Source organism: Amblyraja radiata, chromosome 14 (assembly GCF_010909765.2).
Source record: "Amblyraja radiata isolate CabotCenter1 chromosome 14, sAmbRad1.1.pri, whole genome shotgun sequence".
Taxonomy (NCBI): domain Eukaryota; kingdom Metazoa; phylum Chordata; class Chondrichthyes; order Rajiformes; family Rajidae; genus Amblyraja; species Amblyraja radiata.
In genome coordinates this window covers 47366913-47381188 of record NC_045969.1, presented here as the reverse complement: position 1 = coordinate 47381188, position 14276 = coordinate 47366913, and positions in this window count along the sequence as shown.

Below are 14276 nucleotides of genomic sequence, written 5' to 3'. Positions count from 1 at the left end.
AACATAACGGGGACTGGGGGAAGGGGCATGATACACTCTACTGCACTTGCTTGATAAGATGCCATGAAAATGTACTCACACCCACTATGACAAGATGCCTAATTTAAATGCACATGCGATGCATGATAGGGGAGGTGCCTTTGACGTTGGGTGGGCGTTCCACGACGTTCTCGTGGGAATCTGGGCTTTATGTTATGATTGGAAGAAGCTCAATGGGGAGAGATGAGAATGTGATAATAATGAAAAGAAATGTATAAAGATAAAAGATATCCCGATCCTCGGTGTGCCTCTAGGGGACATCGGTGGAGAGGCACCTATTCTGCAGAATATGAAATTAATAATAACACTTCTTTGTCTGAATTTGTCTCAAGAGCATTTGTGATTTTAGAATCTCACAACTTGGGGGCTCGTTTCCGAGATCCAATACTCTAGACAGCTGACGGGAGTAGACGGACGAAGGGAAGGTGCACCCTGCTGAATTCAGCGGTCTCAGACTCCTTGCTTGCCATCAGCTGTTTAAGCAGTAGTATCCGGACCAAACAGAGACTCGGCAAAGAAGTGAGAGTGATAGGAGATCGCGAAAATCGAGTGATTCTGTGCATAGACCCCGGTAAGAAACTTTTACTATTATAGTATTACCTGGGCAATTTGATAAGAGATCGGAGAGGTATTCCGATCGAGAGAATGGGAAATGTAAATGAAAAACCTAAAAGGGAGGGGAAAGGCCGTAAGCCAAATCCCCGCATTCTGCCCAATAGTCCATTGGGGCGAATGCTGAACCGCTGGGGGGCAGGAAATACCCAGGGGTTGGAGAAGACAACAATGATAAGGTATTGTTATTTTGAATGGCCAAAACACCCGATAAAAGGAGCTTCGGTCTGGTGGCCAGAGGATGGGTCAGATGAGGATTGGGTACAGCAGGCATTGAATGTATATGTGAAAAATAAACCCAATCCAATGATAGAAGAAACCATGTATGGGAAACAGGATGTAATTTGTTGAAATTAAAAGAAGAGGTTGAACAGTTAAATCCCTCTGCACCCTCATGGAATTTACTGGAGAACCTAGCTCCTCCCTATGTACATCAATTACCCGAAGTAGCGCCGTCAATTCAACCCCCGCCCCCACTCGTGGCGACGGGAGTGGATAAGGTGACACCCGGGTCCGCTCTGGTGGTAAAGAGAAAGGTCAGGGTAAAACAAGAATTTAATGATGATGTTACTGACAGTGATGATACCGAAAGTGACCTACCGGACCCCAGGAGTGAAAAAGAAAAAGGAATAAAGAGACAGGAGGCGGTCGGGGTAGATGAATTAAATCCCCCGTCACCAGGAGAGGGAGTCAGAAGGTCAGACAGAGTAAAACGAGGTTTGGTAAAAATTAGACCTCTAAGAGAGGTACCCATGGGAGGACCCCAAGGGGGAATGGGGTTTGTTAATGTCCCCTTAACTAGTACTGAAGTGAGGAATTTCAAGAGAGAAATGAAAAGCCTCCTAGAGGATCCTTTAGGTCTGGCAGAGCAGTTAGATCAATTCCTTGGGCCAAACACTTATACATGGGAGGAGTTGATGGCCATTATGGGGAATCTCTTCACATCGGAGGAGAGGCAAATGATTAGGGCAGCAGCAATGAAAAAGTGGGAACAGGAGAACCCTCCAGGGCAGCAGAATGCAGCGGCAGCAGATAAATTCCCAGTACAAGAGCCAGATTGGGACAAGGGAACAGCAGCAGGACGAAGGAATATGAAGGACCTGCGGGATATAATTATAAAAGGGATAAGAGAGGCAGTACCCAAAGGACAGAATTTCGAACGAGCATTTGAGAACGGACAGCAGAAAGATGAGGCCCCGACAGTGTTCCTTCAGAGACTTAGGAAGAACATGCAACAGTATTCCGGAATAGACCCGGACTCAGGGGCAGGACAACAATTGCTTAGGGCCAATTTCGTGACCAAATCCTGGCCTGATGAAAGGAAGAAATTAGAAAAGATGGATGACTGGAATGAGAAACCACTACCTCAGTTGCTTACAGAGGCCCAGAAAGTGTACGTGCGGAGAGATGAGATAAAACAAAAGGGAGAGGCAATGATTATGATGCAGGCTGTAAAGCGAGTGGTAGATGTTAAGGAACAAGTAGGTACAGGTAGGAGAGGGAATTACTCCCGAGGTAGAGAGAGAGAAGGATACGGCAAAAGAGAGGGAGAAGGATACAACAGGGGTCGGGAAGAGACAAATACGGAACCACATTGGAGGGTGGGACCTATAAGATGTTATTATTGTAACAGAGAAGGACACCTCAAACGGGAATGCCCTGAGCTTATAGCGGAGTTTCGTACGTGCAGAATGATGGAAAATGAATAGGGGGGTCAGGGGTTCCCGTCCCTGGGGTTAGGGGGCTACAGAAGGGAACCTCTGGTAAATTTAAAGCTAGGACCCCAGGGAGAGAATATGGTGTTTATGGTAGATTCAGGAGCGGAGCGATCAAGTGTAATCAAAGTACCTGCAGGTATGGAGGCAGGACAAGGGAGAATAAAAATTACCGGGGTTGGGGGAACTGTGATGGTAGCTCCCGAGATAGGAGGAGTAAATGTAAGGTATGAACACCGGGAGGCAGTAGAGGACCTGATCTTAGTCCCTCAGGCTGGTGTAAATTTAATGGGCAGGGATTTACAAATACAATTGGGAATATGTACAGCACCGATAGAAGGAAGAATAGTGGTTCAGCTGTATGCTCTAACAGAGGAGGATGAGCAAAGAATTAATGATCAAGTATGGGCCAAGGAAGGAAACAGGAGGTTTGCAAATACCCCCTCTTCAAATAGCATTAAAAGATGGTGCAGACATAGTACGAGTATGACAGTACCCCATTTCGACCGAGGGACGAAGAGGCTTACAACCAATCATTGAGAATTTATTAGAGGACGGGTTATTGGAACCATGTATGTCCCCCTACAATACTCCGATCCTACCAGTCACAAAGACCGACGGGACGTTTAGACTCGTACAGGACTTGAGGGAACTGAACAAGGTGGTCCAAGCCCGACACCCGGTAGTGCCTAACCCTTACACCATCATGGGACGGATACCCCCAAGCCACAAATGGTTTAGTGTGGTAGATTTAAAGGATGCCTTCTGGAGCTGTCCGCTGGCAACAGAGAGTAGAGACTTATTCGCCTTTGAGTGGGAGAACCTAAAAACCGGGCGAAAGCAACAATTCCGGCGGGCGGTGCTCCCTCAAGGTTTTACAGGATCACCAAATTTATTCGGCCAAATTTTAGAGCAGGTATTGGAGGATTTCCCAGGTCACGGGGAAACGCAACTATTACAGTATGTGGATGACCTCCTTTTGTCAGGAGAGAGAGAAGATGAAGTAAGGGACGCCACAATAAGCCTGTTAAACTTCTTGGGAAGGAAGGGGTTAAGAGTGTCCCGTAACAAGCTTCAATTTGTGAAACAAGAGGTAAAATATCTGGGACATCTGATAAGTGGAGGAAAGAGACGAATAAACCCCGAAAGGATAGCTGGGATCACGGGAGTACCACTACCAAAGAATAAGAAAGATTTCCGAAAATTCCTGGGATTGATAGGATACTGTCGACTGTGGATAGATGATTACTCCAGACAAGTGAAATTCCTATATGATAAATTGGGAGAAGAAAAAGACAAAGTTCAGTGGACCCCAGAACAGGAGTTGGAATTTAGGAAATTAAAGAACAGTTTAGATTAGATTAGATTAGATTATTCCTTTAATAATCCTTTTCAGGAAATTACAGTGCCACGACAGCTTCAAGACAAACATAACACCACGCTTTCATACATAACAAGTTAAAATACGTTAAAATACAAGTTAAAATACAATTAATTTAAAAAAAGTGCAGTTATTTATGCTCATTATAAAGTCTTATAGCAGCTGGTAAACAGGACTTCCTGTATCTCTCCGTTTTGCACATTGGTGCAATCAGCCTCTGGCTGAAGATGCTGCTCTTGATCACCTTCAGGGCATGGAGTGGGTGAGTGGGGTTTGTCATTATGGAACCTAGTTTATTTAGAGTTCTGGCCTCTGCCACCTGCTGGACCGTTCGTTGCTCAGCCCCGACCACTGAGCCGGCCTTCCTGATTAGTTTGTCCAATCTGTTTTTATCCGCTATACGGGCGCCATCTCCCCAACAGGCCACAGCAAAGAACAGAGCACTGGCCACCACTGAATGGTAGACACTGCACAGTAGGGGTTGGCAGATATTAAAAGACCTCAGCCTCCTTAAAAAATACAGTCGGCTTTGTCCCCTCCTGTACACCGCCTCCATATGACACTTCCAGTTCAGCTCACTGTCAAGCTGCACCCCAAGGTACCTGTGATTAGCAACCACCTCCACCTCAGTGCCCTTAATGGTGATCGGCGTTGCTTGAGTCCTCCTCCTCCCCCTCCTAAAGTCCACCACTATCTCCTTTGTTTTTTTGGTGTTGAGATGGAGATTATTGTGTGCGCTCCACTCCACAAAGTTACTTATAATGTCTCTGTATTCCTCCTCATTGCCCCCTTTAATGAGGCCGACAACAGCTGTTTGATTACTGCTCCCGTGTTGGCTCTGCCCTCAGTAGAACGACCTTTCCACCTGTTTGTAAATTCAGACAAGGGGGTGGCACTAGGGGTACTCACCCAGGAAAGAGGGGGAAATCGACAGCCAGTGGCCTTCCTCTCGAAAATATTAGATCCAGTCTCCAGGGGATGGCCGGGATGCATACAAGCGGTAGCAGCTACCGCAATATTGGTGGAAGAGAGTAGGAAATTAACCTTTGGAGGCACTCTGGTTGTTTCTACACCACACACAGTAAGAACCATACTCATTCAGAAATCCAACAGATGGTTAACAGACTCTAGACTTTTAAAGTATGAGGCCATCCTGATGGAAAAAGACGATTTGATGATAATTACGGATAAGAACCTTAACCCATCCCAATTCCTGTATCCAGCGGAGAAACAGAGTGACAAGGAAGAGGGCCCAGTACACTGCTGTAGTGAAATAATAGATTTACAGACAAAAAGTAGAGAAGACTTAGAAGAGCAACCTCTGGCTGAGGGCAGCCGGTGGTTTATAGATGGATCCTCCAGGTGCATAGATGGAAAAAGACATAGTGGGTACGGTATAGTGAACGGGGAAACTATGGAGGAAATTGAAAGCGGCAGGCTGCCTGGTAGTTGGTCAGCTCAATCTTGTGAATTATATGCATTAATGAGAGCTTTAGAATTATTGGAGGGGAAGGAAGGAACAGTATATACCGATTCAAAATACGCTTTTGGAGTAGTACACACCTTTGGGAAGATCTGGAAAGAGCGAGGAATGATAACAACTCGAGGTAAAGAATTAGCGCATGAGCAATTGGTAGGACAGACACTGGAAGCCTTGCAAAAACCAGAACGAATAGCCATAGCATATGTGGCAGGGCATCAGAAGGGTAACACCCTGGAGGCCAGAGGAAATAGGGCAGGGGATGGGGTTGCAAAAAGAGCAGCCACAGAACAGATGGTAGAAATGAAGTCACTAATACCTTTAAGGGAACCAGAGGAAAAGATACCTATCTTTAGTGAGAAAGAACAGGAAAACATGAAAGAAATGGGGGCTCAGCGTACTTCAAATGGGAAAGGGTGGACACCAAATGGAAAGCAGCTATTGAACAAAGAAATAATGAGGGAGTTATTAGGGAGATTACATGGACAAAGCCATTGGGGAACACAAGCCCTCTGTGACACCCTCCTCAGAACCTACGCTTGCTGTGGGATATTCACCATGGCCAAACAAGTCATAAGGGGCTGTGTAATATGTCAGCGAATTAATAAGAAAATCATGAGAGCAGTCCCAGGAGGAGGACAACCATTAGCAGTTAGGCCCTTCCAAAGAATACAGGTAGATTTTACCGAGCTGCCCCGGGTACGAACATGGAAGTACCTGTTAGTGGTAGTGGACCATTTCACCAGATGGGTAGAGGCATTCCCCACGGCAACTGCCACCTCACAGGCGGTAGCCAAGATATTATTAGAACAAATTATACCCAGATATGGGATTGTGGAAACAATAGACTCAGATAGAGGGACCCATTTTGCCTCCAAAACACATGAAATTATATGTGAAGCACTGGGAATAGAATGGAAATTGCATACACCATGGCATCCCCAGAGCTCAGGAAAGGTGGAAAGAATGAATGGCACCTTAAAGACCCAAATCACCAAGTTGATAGAGGAAACGGGACTCCCCTGGACTAAGTGCCTCCCGATAGCCCTGTTGAGAATCCGAACAGCACCTCGAAAAGACATAGGGATATCACCATATGAAATGTTATTCGGGCTCCCATACTTAGGGAAGATAGAAGGAGTCCCAACAATACAAGGGAACGATGTGTTCCTGAGGAACTATTTACTGGCAGTGTCCCAATCTCTTGCAGAACTAAAAATTAAAGGATTGCTGGCCCAGAGCCCACCACTGGACTTCCCGATTCACTCAGTCAAGGCTGGAGACTGGGTATTAATAAAAACGTGGAAAGAAGAAAAGCTGCAACCTAAGTGGACTGGACCCTACCTGGTGTTACTAATCACGGAGACAGCAGTACGAACAAAAGAGAAAGGGTGGACACACGCAAGTCGAGTTAAGGGTCCTGTGGAGGCCCCACCAGACGATATCAGCCCGTGGACTGTGCGCAAAGGAAAAGAACCATTGACTTTAATATTTACCAAGAACCCGCAGGAAAAATGAAGATTTCGTGTTGGTGGGTCGTGTGTTGGGTGGTTACCCAACTTGTAAGTAATGTAACATGCATAAAAATCACAATACCACAGAATAGAAGGTCCACCACCATCCCATTTAATGTATGTAAAGGAAAATGGTGGTGCGGCTATAGAATGTATGTATGCACCGATCCCTGTAAAGATTGGCACGCGGTGTTTACTTCATCAAAATATGGGTGGCATCGGACCACCTATCAAACTGATAGGTGGAGAGTATATCAAAACCCGAACGAGAAATTGCCAGGACGCGTATATGTGAGCATACAGAGTGTCCAAATACAGGAAAGTGGTAGGTATTGGATATGTGCAGATAAAACAGGGAAAGACGCATGTCTGAAGTTTGAGATAGAAGTAAAGCAAGATGGGAAGATGGTAATATACGAGGATAGGGGAGAGGTGTTCAAGATAGATGACAGTCAGAATAGGGATCCCGGGGCAACACCAGCACCACCAGTAGTCAGCAATGTCACCAGGGAAGATGAGTCTAAGGATCTGAAGATAATGATAGTAGCAGGAGAAACAGGATTAAGGCAGTTATATAAGAAAGGAATACCAACAGGGGGAAAAGGAGCCAACACCTGGCTTGCCTGGATGATGTACACAGCCAGAAGTATACAACGAACCAATTGTTACGCCTGCGCAGGAGCTAGGCCTCAGCTGGTCCCAGTACCATTTCCCCTGAATTGGGATAGAACACCTAGGGCTATGACATGTATACTACAGCTATTCACGAATCCCCTCTTACCAAAGAATGTGATATGCCAGAGTTATCATTACCTATTTCCGGCCAGCAACAACAATACGAAGGGCCGAAGGGAAGACCCTCGACCTCCTCCATTTACCATTCCTTTTGGGGAGGAGGGGTTTGAGTGCTATACAAGAAATAACCCAGAGGGACAGGACATGGGGGAGGTGCTCAACTGCAATAAGACGTATAATATAACGGCTGAGGAACAGGGGCCACTGTTCAATAGCTCCTGGCTGAAAAAGCAGATAGTCAGTAGAGCCGATGTCTGGTGGTGGTGCGGGGAGAATACCCTGTGGCCCCGGTTACCAGGGTCATGGACGGGAACCTGTACCCTCATACAACTGATGATGCCCTTCACCATAGCAGTAGAACATGCTGTAGAACTCGATGAAGGAAGCCGACGACAAAAGAGAAAGGTGAGAGGATCATTCGACACACACATCTATATAGATGCGATAGGGGTGCCAAGAGGGGTACCCGATGAATTTAAAGCCAGAAATCAGATAGCTGCGGGCTTTGAGTCCATGCTCTTCTGGTGGTCCACAATTAATAAAAATGTGGACTGGATCAACTACTTATACTACAATCAACAACGCTTTATAAATTACACTCGAGAAGCAGTTGAAGGATTAGCGGAACAACTGACAGCTACCAGCCAAATGGCCTGGCAAAATCGCATGGCCTTGGACATGCTACTGGCTGAGAAGGGAGGGGTGTGTGTAATGTTTGGCGAACAATGTTGCACATTCATTCCCAACAACACTTCTCCGGATGGGTCAGTGTCAAGAGCCCTAGCAGGTCTCACCTCTCTGTCTATCGAATTGGCTGAGAACTCTGGAGTAGACACCTCCTGGACCGGGTTTCTAGACTCCTGGTTTGGGAAATGGAAGCACATCTTTACATCAGCCCTGACATCAGTAATAGTCATGGCAGGGTTATTGTGTTTGTTCGGATGTTGTATCATTCCTTGCGTACGGGGATTGGCTCAGCGATTGATAGAAACAGCCCTGACGAAGAACAGTGCTGCCACCATAATGGCCTTCAGAACACAGTATGACCAACGAGAGGAGGATAGGGAGGTGAAGAATCTTCTGCTAGCATTAGAAAAGGAGGAGATAGTATAAATCAAGGGTGCGTAGCAAAAAGAAAGAGGATGGATTGTGAGAAAAGGGTTAACAGACATGGTTGATTTAGACTAGGGATAGAAATATAACTTAGAAAGAAATAAGGTGTCAGCAGAAACCAGACTGCTGGTAGAATAGAAAGTGACAATATAAAGAACAGAGAGAAATTCTAGATAATAGCAGCAAGTACAGATGGTGACATTTCAAGGATGAGAGTCAGAAGATAACCACAGTCACACAAGAACATAACGGGGACTGGGGGAAGGGGCATGAGCTACTCTGTACAGCACTTGCTTGATAAGATGCCATGAAAATGTACTCACACCCACTATGACAAGATGCCTAATTTAAATGCACATGCGATGCATGATAGGGGAGGTGCCTTTGACGTTAGGTGGGCGTTCCACGACGTTCTCGTGGGAATCTGGGCTTTATGTTATGATTGGAAGAAGCTCAATGGGGAGAGATGAGAATGTGATAATAATGAAAAGAAATGTATAAAGATAAAAGATATCCCGATCCTCGGTGTGCCTCTAGGGGACATCGGTGGAGAGGCACCTATTCTGCAGAATATGAAATTAATAAAAACACTTCTTTGTCTGAATTTGTCTCAAGAGCATTTGTGATTTTAGAATCTCACAACTTGGAATGGATCCATTTACATGTACTGCTTCCGGCTGCATTTCTTCCTTTGATTCCCTGCAACTCCGAAACCAGACGCAGAATCGCCGACATCTTTTCCATTTCGGAAGAGATTTCACTTTTCTTTTTAAGTATCTGCACTTCATTACATTTCGTCGTGTTTAAGTACACGTTTTTAATCAAATCCTTCACCCCCCCCCCCCCCCCCCCCCCGCAATATTTCAAAAATAAACTGGCTTCGCACCCATAGAAGCATCACCAGCCCCAGCCCCTGGTGAACGTTCCATTGTGTGATGTCACAATGACCAATGCTCAAAGACATTGTTGCCATAGAGGGAGTACAGAGAAGGTTCACCAGACTGATTCCTGGGATGTCAGGACTTTCATATGACGAAAGACTGGATAGACTCGGCTTGTACATGCTAGAATTTAGAAGATTGAGGGCGGATCTTATAGAAACGTACAAAATTCTTAAGCGGTTGGACAGGCTAGATGTAGGAAGATTGTTCCAGATGTTGGGGAAGTCCAGAACAAGGGGTCACAGTTTAAAGATAAGGGGGAAATCCTTTAGGACAGAGATGAGATGAATCTCTGGAATTCTCTGCCACAGACGGTGGTTGAGGCCAATTCATTGGCTATATTTAAGAGGGAGTTAGATGTGGACCTTGTGGCTAAAGGGATCAGGGGGTATGGAGAGAAGGCAGGTACAGGATACTGAGTTGGATGATCAGCCATGATAATATTGAATGGTGGTGCAGGCTCGAGGGGCCAAATGGCCTACTCCTGCACTTAATTTCTATGTTTCTATGTTTCCCTCTCATCACCCCTCTCCCTCTCCCACCCATCCCTCTCTCCCCCACCCCCCTTCCCTCTCTACCCACCCCCTTCCCTCTCTCCCCCCGCCCCCTTCCTCCTACCCCTCTGTCCCTCTTCCACCACTCCCGTTACCCCTCCCTCCACACTCTTCCACTTCTCTCCCTCACCCCACCGTTTTCCATCCCCCACCCTTCTCTCTCCCCCTCCCTTCCCCCTCCCTCCCCTCTCTCCCCCACCCCTTACCCCCACCCCTTCCTCCTACCCCTCTGACCCTCCCCACTCTCCCACCTCTCTTCCCCTTTCACTACCCCTTCCCACACTTTCCCCCCTCGCCCCATCCCTCCACACTCTTCAACCTCCCTCCACATTCTTCCCTCTCCCTCCCCCATCCCCTCCCTCCTCCTCTCCGTCCCCATCCGTCCCCCCCACATCTCTCTCCCCTACCCATCCCTCTCTCCTCCCCCTCTCCCGCTCTTCACCCCTCTCCCTCTCCCCCTCCCATCCCGCTCTCTCCCACTCACCTTCCCTCTCCCCCACCCCTCTACCCCATCTCCCTCCTCCCCTCCCCCACACCGCTCTCCCCCTCACCCATCCCTCTCTCCTACCCCTCCCCCACCCCTCTCTGCTCTTCCTCTCCTCACCCCTCTCCTCCTGCCACCCCCATTCCTTTCTTCCCCCACCCCCATTCCCTCTCTCTCCCACCCCTTCCCTCTCTCCCCACCCCCTTCCCCTCCACATTCTTTCCCCTCCCTCCACACTCTTCTCCTCTCTCCCCTACTCCCACACATCTCTCCTCTGCCCGTCTCTCCTCCCCCCCTCACCCTTCTCCCCCCACGCTATCCCTCTCTCCCCCACCCCCTTCCCTCTCTATCCCCCCACCTTACCTCTCTTCCCCCTACCCCTCTGTACCTTTTCCACCACTCCCCCTTACCCCACCACTCTCCATCTCACTGCCCCACCCCTCACTCTCCCCCTCCCTCCCCTCTCGCCCACCACTCCTTCCCCCTACCCCTCTGTCCTTCTTCCATCACTCCCCCTACCCCTCTCCCCCACCCTCCCTCCTCCCCTCCCTCCCCATCCACCCCTCCCCCACATCTCTCTCCCCATCCCCCTTTCACCCCCTACCCCGCTCTCCTTTCCCTCCCAAATCTGTCCCGTTTCCTCCTCCTCCTCTCCCCTCCCTCCTCTCTTCTCAACCCTCCTCCCCCCACCTGTGTGTTTGGGGGGTCGTTAATGTGAGTGTGGTGCCGCAGCCCCCCCCCCCCGCAAACGCCGTTGGGAAAACAGACCCAACGGGTCTGCACTTGATCGATCGATCGATCGATCGATCGATCGATCTATCTATCTATCTATCTATCTATCTATCTATCTATCTATCTATCTATCTATCTATCTATCTATCTATCTATCTATCTATCTATCTATCTATCTATCTATCTAACTGTGTGCCTGCCGGCGTCCGTCCGTCCGGCTACCGGCTGCCGGCCGCCTTTCTTCCTTTGATTCCTTGCTACGCCGAAACCAGACGCAGAATCGCCGAGATCTTTTCCATTTCGGTAGAGATTTCACTTTTCTTTCTAAGTATCCACTCCTGATTACATTTCGTCGTGTTTATGTACACATTTTTAATCAAATCCTTCTCCCCCCCCCCCCCAAATTTCAAAAGAAAACTGGCTTCTCACCCATAGAAGCAGCCCCAGCCCCAGCCCCACCCCCGCAGCCTGTGTCATCCCGTGTGTGGGAATAGAGAAAGAGGATTGGGGGTGAAAGGGAATGGGGAACAGATGGACTGTCCCTACCCCTCCCCCTTCCACTATCCCCCCCCCACTATTTCCCCTCTCTCCCCCCCACCCCTCTCCCCCTCCCTCCACACTCTTCCCCCTCCCTCCCCTGCCCCATCTCCCTCCGCCCCCCTCCCCACACCTCTCTCCCCCTCCCCCATCCCTCTCTCCTCCCCTTCTCAATCTTCCACTCCTCACCCCTCTCCCTCTCCGTCCCTCACCCCTCTCTCTCCCCCTCCCTCCCCTCTCCCGCCCACCCCGTCCCCAACCCCTCTGTCCCTCTTCCACCACCCCTCCTACACCTCTCCCCCTCCCTCCCCACTCTTCCACTTCTCTCCTCCCCTCCTTCCCCACTCTCCCCCCCCACTCTTTCCCCTCTCTCCCCCCACCGCCCTCGCTCCACAATCTTCCCCCTCCCTCCCGTACCCCATCTCTCCTCCCTCCCCCATCCCTCTCTCCTCCTCCCCCATCGCTCTCTCCTCCCCCTCTCCAACTCACTCTCCTCAGCCCTCTCCCTCTCGTCCCCTCCTCCACCTACCTCATCCCTCTCTCCCCCACCCCATTTCTCCCTCCCCACTCTTCCCCCTCCCTCCCCCCTCCCCCACACCTCTCTCCCCCTCCCATCTCTCTTCCCCTCCCCCAGCGCTCTCTCCTACCCCCTCTCCATCTCCCTTGTCAAAGACATTCTTGCCATGGAGTACAGAGAAGGTTAACCAGACTGATTCCTGGCATGTCACGACTTTCATATGTAGAAAGACTGGATAGACTCGGCTTGTACTCGCTAGAATTTAGAAGATTGAAGGGGGTTCTTATAGAAAGTTACAAAATTCTTAAGGGGTTGGACAGGCTAGATTCAGGAAGATTGTTCCCGATGTTGGGGAAGTACAGAACAAGAGGTCACAGTTTAAGGATAAGGTGGAAATCTTCTAGGACCGAGATGAGAAAAACATTTTTCACACAGAGTGGTGAATCTCTGGAATTCTCTGCCACAGAAGGTAGTTGAGGCCAGTCCATTGGCTATATTTAAGTTAGTTAGATGTGGACCTTGTGGCTAAAGGGATCAGGGGGTATGGAGAGAAGGCAGGTACAGGATACTGAGTTGGATGATCAGCCATGATCATATTGAATGGCGGTGCGGGTTCGAAGGGCCGAATGGCCTACTCCTGCACCTAATTTCTGTTTCCCTCTCCTCACCCCTCTCCCTCTCCCACCCATCCCTCTCTCCCCCACCCCCCTTCACTCTCTACCCCACCCCCTTCCCTCTCTTCACCCGCCCCTTCCCCTACCCCTCTGTCCCTCCTCCACCACACCCCCTACCCCTCCCTCCCCACTCTTCCACTTTTCTCCCCCCACCCCCCTCCACTCTCCCCCCCCTCTTTCCCCTCTCTCCCCCCCCCCCCCACCCCCTCCCTCCTCCCCTCCACCACATCTCTCTCCCCATCCCCCTCTCTCACCCCCTACCCCGCTCACCTTTCCCTCCCAAATCTGTCGTTTCCTCCTCCTCCTCTCCCCTCCCTCCCCTCTTCTCAACCCCCCTCCCCCCACCTGTGTGTTTGGGGGGTGGTTAATGTGAGTATGATGCCGCAGGCCCCCCCCCCCCCCGTAAACGCCGTTGGGGAAACAGACCCAACGGGGCTGCACTTGGTCTAGTCTATGTTTAAAACTGTGTGGCTGCCGCCGTCCGGCCTGCTGCCGGCTGCCTTTCTTCCTTTTGATTTGTTCCATCGTGTGATGTCACAATGCCCAATGTTCACATATGTCCAATCGGAATGGATCCATTTACATATGCCTTTGCAGGAGCCCCAGCCCCTGGTGAACGTTCCATTGTGTGATGTCACAATGCCCAATTGAAGGGGGATCTTATAGACATTGTTGCCATAGAGGGAGTACAGAGAAGGTTCACCAGACTGATTCCTGGGATGTCAGGACTTCAATTCAATTCAATTCAATTCAACTTTATTGTCATTGCACAGATACAAGTATGGGTACAACGAAATGCAGTTTAGCGTCAGTCCGTAGTAATAGTGCAATATAGAAATAAAAATACAGAATAAGCAAACAATGTGGACGGAGAGACTGGAGAAATCTATCGACGGGACTCCGAGTTCAGCAATGTGATAGTGTTGTTGTAGAAGCTGTTCCTCATCCTACTAGTACGGGACCTGAGGCTCCTGTACCGCCTCCCTGATGGGAGGAGGGCAAACAGTCCATGGTTAGGGTGAGAGGGGTCCTTGATGATCTTCCTGGCCCGTCTCAGACACCGTTTTCGGTGGAGGACATTCATGGCAGGGAGCGGGGCACCGATGATGTACTGAGCGGTTTTCACCACCCGTTGTGGTGCCTTCCTGTCCGCTACGGTGCAACTGCTGTACCATACCGTGAAGCAGG